This window comes from Octodon degus, unplaced genomic scaffold (genome assembly GCF_000260255.1).
Source record: "Octodon degus isolate 3935 unplaced genomic scaffold, OctDeg1.0 scaffold00295, whole genome shotgun sequence".
Lineage (NCBI taxonomy): Eukaryota > Metazoa > Chordata > Mammalia > Rodentia > Octodontidae > Octodon > Octodon degus.
This window is the reverse complement of record NW_004524871.1, coordinates 452,369-458,936: the sequence shown is the minus strand read 5'-3', so window position 1 is coordinate 458,936 and position 6,568 is coordinate 452,369. Positions and strand designations below refer to the sequence as shown.

At 52.2% G+C, this 6,568-nt stretch overlaps 1 protein-coding gene and 1 pseudogene across 1 annotated transcript in view; one reads left to right on the top strand and one right to left on the bottom strand.

The window, feature by feature from the left end:
* The window catches only part of LOC101577295, a 64,673-nt pseudogene extending 64,542 nt beyond the window's left edge, over positions 1-131 (bottom strand).
* Ldlrad4 (low density lipoprotein receptor class A domain containing 4) overlaps positions 1-6,568 on the top strand; it is a 324,839-nt gene that overhangs the window by 93,556 nt on the left and 224,715 nt on the right. The gene's annotated exons all lie outside the window — the stretch shown is intronic.

The following is a 6,568-nucleotide window of genomic DNA, read 5'->3' as shown; positions in this document are numbered from 1 at the left end:
GGCACAATGCCATTTTGAATTTCTGACAGGCTCACATTGGAGGTTCCCAGCAGCTTTAGGTTCCGCTGCCGCAGTTTGAGGTTCTGCTTCTCGATCTTCTTACGCAGGAGTTTCATCTGCAAGTGCGACATGCTTGCGGAGAAACCAGGGTCCCAGCGCGACTCCTACTTACTCCTTTAGAGTGCTGCTCTTAGACTGTGAATACTTTTAGGTATTTCAGTATGGAAGCATGAAAAGCATGAATAGCAAGAGACTCCATCTTTTTTATTTATTTATTTGTTTATTTAGTTTTGATACAGGGTCTCACTACTCAGTTTGGACTTGTAGTGATCTTCCTGTCTCAGCCTCCCCACTGCTGGGATTACAGGTGTGGGCCTCCATGCCTGGGGTTCTGGGCTGGCACAGTGTGTGGTACCAGGGATTGAACTCAGGTCCTTACGCCACTGAGCTATTTCCCAAGCCCCCATATTTTTCTTTTTAAAGGCAAATTTCTTTTTTTTTGGCAGAACCAGGGATTGGACTCAGGCCCTTGTGCTTGCCAGGGAAGCGCTTATTCTATTGAGCTACCTCCCTGGCCCTAAAGGCAAGTTTCGTGTCAGTTTTTCCTCTTCTCTTCTACCACATTTCATCCCAAATATTTCTCCCATGCATTTTCTCTAATTCTGTATCCTTTCTCCTATTGTTTCTGTTGATAATTTTAGCTGACATGGGATGCTTCTGAACTTCTTCAAACCGGGGATTGAACTCAGGCCCTTGCACTTGTCAGGAAAGTGTTCATTCTACTGAGCCATTTCCCCAGCCCTGCTTCTGAGCTTTGATTTTATCTATTGAAACTTTCTGTGGACTAGGAAGACAGCCCTGCCACGGAGCCAAAAGAATACTGGGTCCTTCCTGGTTGGGTCAGATAGGAGCCGGCGCCTTCTCAGAGGCGAGAGTTGTGCTAGCTGTCGTGGCTGCACGTTCAGTCTGTGTCTTCTCAGTGATAGTACAGTGACCATGTGGGCCACATGTCTCCTTTCCTCCACTTTATGGCTGATGAAACTAAGGCGTGGGGTGCTGAGTAATGGCCAGGGTCGCACTCTGGGCTCGCTGGAGGCACGCTGAGCGGCTCGAGCCCCACTACCGTGTCCCTCCCCAGGCTGCTTGCGTGTGAGTGCTTGGTGAGCCTGGGCTGAAGTGCAGGGAAGCACTGCCTGTGCTGCAGGCCCTCTGGGCCACGTGCTCTGGGCTCTAGTCCTCCGTGGCCTCTGGCCTGTCTTAGGGCCTTTCTCATTGTTAAGACAAAGCACACAACAGCATGGGTTAAAGGAAGATGGTCTGTTTTGGCTCACACTTCGTAGAGGCTTCAGTCCATAGTTGGCTGCTGCCAAGGCAGGCTGGTCTGGCAGAAGAGAAAGGCTTTGGTGTGGCAGGAAGCAGAGCAGGAAGCAAGGGGGTGGGAGGGTGAGAGGCGCTTCCAGGCCATGCCCCGGTGAGACACCTGTTCCCTGCAGGCTTTGCCTTCCAGGACCATCAGCCTTTGGATGGACCAGTCCAGTACCACACCTCTGTGACCCACATCACAGACCTGTGTCATGCTTCTGTGATCCAGTCATCTGCCAGAAGCCGCACAGTGAGCACCGAGGCTTTGGGGACATACTATGTGTAAAAGTGTAACAGCCTGCTGAGAGCGCGGTGCTGCGTGCAGCCCACCGAGGCATGGCAGGGCTAGTGCACTGCGGCCGGCATATACCGGGCACTGGCTTTGCTCATGCCCACGGCCAGTGGCAGGGTGGTCAGGGAACCTTCAGAAGCCGTTACGTGGTGAAGCCCAAGCAGCAGTGCTGTGGGAGGAAGCCTGGCATGTTTGCTGATTGCTGTCTCCTAGTGCCTAAACTAACGCCTGGCAGGGCAGTGTTTCAGACTGCTGCTGAATTCTGGTGAGAAATTGGCATTGGTGGCATCCAAGGCTATTGAGCAGCAGTATGGGCTCAGCACAGGTGACTGACACAGGGTTGGCTTGGAGGGGACAGACACTGTTCTGTAGACAACCTGCTGGTCCTCATTCTCCTCACCCAGGAGGGGCAATGGCCTCCCCTCCTGCCCTACACTGGCACCCGTGTGCTATGGCCCTCTTCCTGGGTGCCGGACATGCAGTGTAATCCAGTTGCACATGGAGGAGGAGAACGGGGAAAGTGGTGCGGCTTCTTGCGTCCAGTCCTACTGCTGGCTGTGCTGGCCAGGCTGGGCGTCGGTGGACCTGCTGGTGTGGTAACTGTGCTGCATCTCAGCCTCCTGTGGCACCTGCTCCATGGTGCCGCACAGATGGCCTGACTTGGCCTTCGTAAGAGGACATCCTTTTGATGTTGGGCCTTGTGCTTGGGATGCATGTGAGCACTGCCCTCTGTCCTCTGCAGCTCTCTGAGCTACTTTGATCCCCCTCCTTCAGTTTGGGACAGGGAGATGAATCCCTGTGCTCCCGCCGTGCTGAGAGCATCTGCACTGCCAGTGCGACACTTAACTACTCACTGAGGCTGAGATCCTACTTATTTGGAGGGGAGGATTTCTCCGGTGTGGTCTGAGTTCAGTGTCCAGCTGTAGCTCTTGAAGGCTTCATCAGGCAGAGGTGACATTTTGGAGGGCGTCCCTGTTTGCTTTGTGTCTGCTGTGGACCTTGGAATTGCCTGCCTGACCTCTGATCCTAAGTAAGGTGCTGCCTTATGCTGATGAAGTGAGGCTGCTGAGCTCCCAGGCCGAGTGGCCCTGTGTGTGCCTGATACTGCACGCCTGGGTCACAGTGATGCAGAGTGGCAGGCCCCTGGGCTCCCTGAGGGCCGGCAGCCCATCCTGTGTGTGTGTGCATTGTCTCCTGTGGTCATGTACTCTGCGGGAGTGTGCAGATGGGAAGGGGCCTCCTCAATGCGCACCTCTTGAATGGAAGCCAAGTGGCTATAGATGCCACCACCAGGCCCTCAAAGCGAGACTGGGGTGGGAGTGGGCTGCCCACCTGCCCATCCACCCAGGGCTCTTTGCTCATGGTGGCCTCGAGGCAGGAACCACGTCTTCCCTAGGAGCTCCTTTCAGTCTCAGGAGGTGTGGAGACAGACCTTCCCTAGCCCAGGCCTCAGCTGTACAGCAGGATAGGGGTGCTCATGTGTAGAAGCAGGCAACCCTGACCCTGGCTGGAGAAGACCCTGAGGTTCCTTTTCCTACCTCTTCTCCTGCCACTTTGACCTTGAGGCCTCTGGATTTCAGGACAGAGGTGACTGTGCAATGCCTCTTACAGAGGTGAAGTTCAGGGTTGCCAGGGTCAGGGCCACCTCCCCAGCTGTCAGTCCTGCTTTCCCTGAACTTCCTGGTGGGGGATGAGGCCATTGCATGGGCTGGGGCCTGGCTGCGGATCTCAGTCTGGGGCTACCTGGTGACCAGTGCCTTGCGGGGAAGCAGCCAGGTGTGGTGAGGAGGGAAAAGGGCACAGCGCCTGTCCTCACGCACTGCGACCGCACTGCATATGGAGAGGTTGTTTCTGTCCCCGAGGGCCTGGGTGTGGGACCCCACATGCCTCCTGTCTTCTGCAGCGCACATCTGTTCTCACAGTGCTCCTTCCCGAGGGCTGTGATCTGAGTGTAGTTTTCCTTCTTGGAGGATTGCTAGGAGGGCTGCTTTTATATGAATTTCCATGAACAACTAGTAAAGCAACACAGTCTTCATCTACTTGGTTAGGTTTTGTGTTTGTGCTTTTAAAAATGTCTTTTCCTGTGGGGACATTGTGCTTTAAGCAGCTGCTGCTGTTTGGATGGACTGAATGACATGTGCAGCTATAATGTTAGTTCATTTCCTGGTTAGCGCTGCCTGTTACTCTGGCATACGTAGAGCATGTTTGAAAGAGGGTGTGTGTGCATGTGTGCACTACAGCACGGTGACGTTGGGCACGCTGTGGAGGGGACATGTGTGTGTGGGAGGGGTGACCTGTGATTGACTGTGGCCTCTGCGTGGCTGGCCCCACCTTGCTTTCCTAACCTGTGAATACATTTAGGCTTGGGACCCTCTGAGACTTGACCGCTGGGAGCACAGAGTGGAGCCGGTACCAGGTCAGGCCCCTCCTGCACCTTGTAGGCTCTCCCTTGGTGGCCTTTGAGGCCTTGCTGCCCTGGCACTTGGGCAAGTGTGGCGCAGTTGAGCTAGCCCCTGTCACCCTTCCATCTCCAAGAGCGGGTGACAACAGCCCCTGCCAGTCAGGAGCTTCATGTAGAAGCTGAGAGATTCATGCTTTCTGGGAGTCAGCCTGCAGGAGCATGGTCCTCCTGTGCCTGTCCGTGTCTGCAGTGCATGTACTGTGTCCCTCTGCCCTCCCTCACCTAGGAAGCTGTGTCCCAGTCCCTGTCCTTGTCCTCATGGTCCTGGTGTTCATGGCAGGGAGATGGTGCTGCATGTGTGGACTGTGCAGGGAGTCCTGCACAGTGGGATTGTGGCGGTGGGGCCCAGCTGGAAGCAGCTCTCAGGAGCTCCTTGGGGCAGAGACCGCAAGGCTGGCAGCCACTTGCAGGCAGGAGGGAGGCCCGGCAGACTGGGGCCCTTGACCTCTTCGCCACTTCCTCTTTGTGTTTCACAGGGCTGCGCTGACCACAGGGCTGTCAGGTGCAGGGCATCGCTCTGTGCCCTGGGCTGGCTGGGCGCTTTCTCAGCCTGCCCGTGGCCACCTAGATGGTCATGTGGAGCAGGGCAGATGCTGGCCCAGCAGGAGGTGGCAACCCCACACCCTGGTGGGTTCTCTTCCCTTGTGGTTGTTTCCCTATGACAACTTGACATTTTTAAAGGAGTGAGGTGGCTTGAAGTGTGCAATAAAACAAAGGAACACCCCACAATAAAGCAATTATAGTAACCACCTTCCCAAACCTAGTATTTCTGTGCCCCAGAGGAATCAGGAAGGGGCAAAGAGAGCTGAACATTTTGGGACAGGTGGCCCTCTGCTTGTCTCTGGCAGGATGGTTCCCATTCCCTAAAATTGGCTACTGTAGCACACAGTATTAGTGTACCTGAGAGGTTGGTGTGAGCGCCAGGGGTGTGGCTCTGCATGATGCTCATTTGTAAAGGTGACGTTTCAATTCAGAAACAACACCTTCTCACATCTTTAATCCACGCTTACATAAGGAACTGACTTCCATTAAAATAAAATTTTACCTCTTGCTTAAAATTAAGACTGCTTCTGGGACATCTTTTGTTAACTGAAATCATTAGTATAGAAAGATGCAGGATACACGATCAAATTTCTTAATGTAATAAAAATACGTCAGATTTTATGAAGTCTTACGTGTAGTCTGTGTTGGTAATGTTTTACTTCATTACCTTCCATTTATAACAATATGAAGTTTTAAACCAAGAGCTCCTTTCTGTTATATATATATGTACTGTTTTCTTATATTTTTTTGTGGTGAAAAAAGCCACATTTTAAAGAAATTAATTGTAAATGATCATGATGAAGCGATTATGGAAAGACTTCTTTTCCTCAGCAGTGAGTCACTGTGGTTCTGTTTTAAAGCTCTGGCCTTCAGGGTCTCACACTCTTGTAGCATTGCTTCATGTGTAACAGCAAAGCATCTAAGAAGCATTTTGAAAAATGTTTTTATTTTATGCATTATGCAGAGCAGTTTATGTTTTAAATAGTCTTTCCCACTCTCATTAAGAAGTTAGCGTAGGCCTTTGTTTCTCCTTAGGATCACTTTTTGTTTCCCAGTTGCATCTTGCTTCTGTAGTTTTCCATACTTTTACTGAGTCTTTAAATTCTTCCTTGAATGGACACGTAATTGTGCATATTTTGGGATACAGTATAACATTTTTGTATGCATATACATGTGTTGGGGTGAATGGTATAACTGTTCCTTCAGACATTTATCATTTCTTTGTTTGGGGAGCATTCAAAGTCCCCTCTATGGCTGTTTTGAGAGATCCAGTTCATTCCTTACCCATGCGTGTCCCCATGCTGCAGAACCTTAGCAGGTGTCCTTCCCCGAGAGCACTGTGGTGCCTGCTGACGGTCCTCTGTCCACGCGTCACCTGCGTCCAGGCACCAGGCCACTGCTCTTCTATTCTCCACTTCCATGAGCTCAAGTTTTAGCTTTGACTTCTGTGCGAGCACACAGGATTTGTCTTTCTGTGCCTGGCTTATTGCGCTCAGCGTAGCGTCTTCTAGACTCACCTATGTCATCCCAAATGACAGCAGCCCTTCATTTCCCGGTGGATGAATGGTGCTCCGTTGTGCACATGCACTGCGTCTTTCTCCGTCAGTGGACTGTGGATGGAGCTGGGCTGCAGCTTGGCTGTTGTCATTGCCTGCTGCGGGGCACACTGGAGCAGGTGGCACGCCAGCACATGGTTGCATTTCCTTGGACGCGTACCGAGCAGTGGGGTCGCTGGGTCGTGTGGTGCGTCTATGTCCAGTTTCTGAGGAATGCCATACTCCACCTCCTCCTGGCTGTGCTAACTTACGTTCCACCAAAGTGGGTAGCAACTCCTTGTTTTCTACATCCTTTCTGGCATTTGCTTCTCTCTCTCTCTCTCTCTCTCTCTCTCTCTCTCTCTCTCTCTCTCT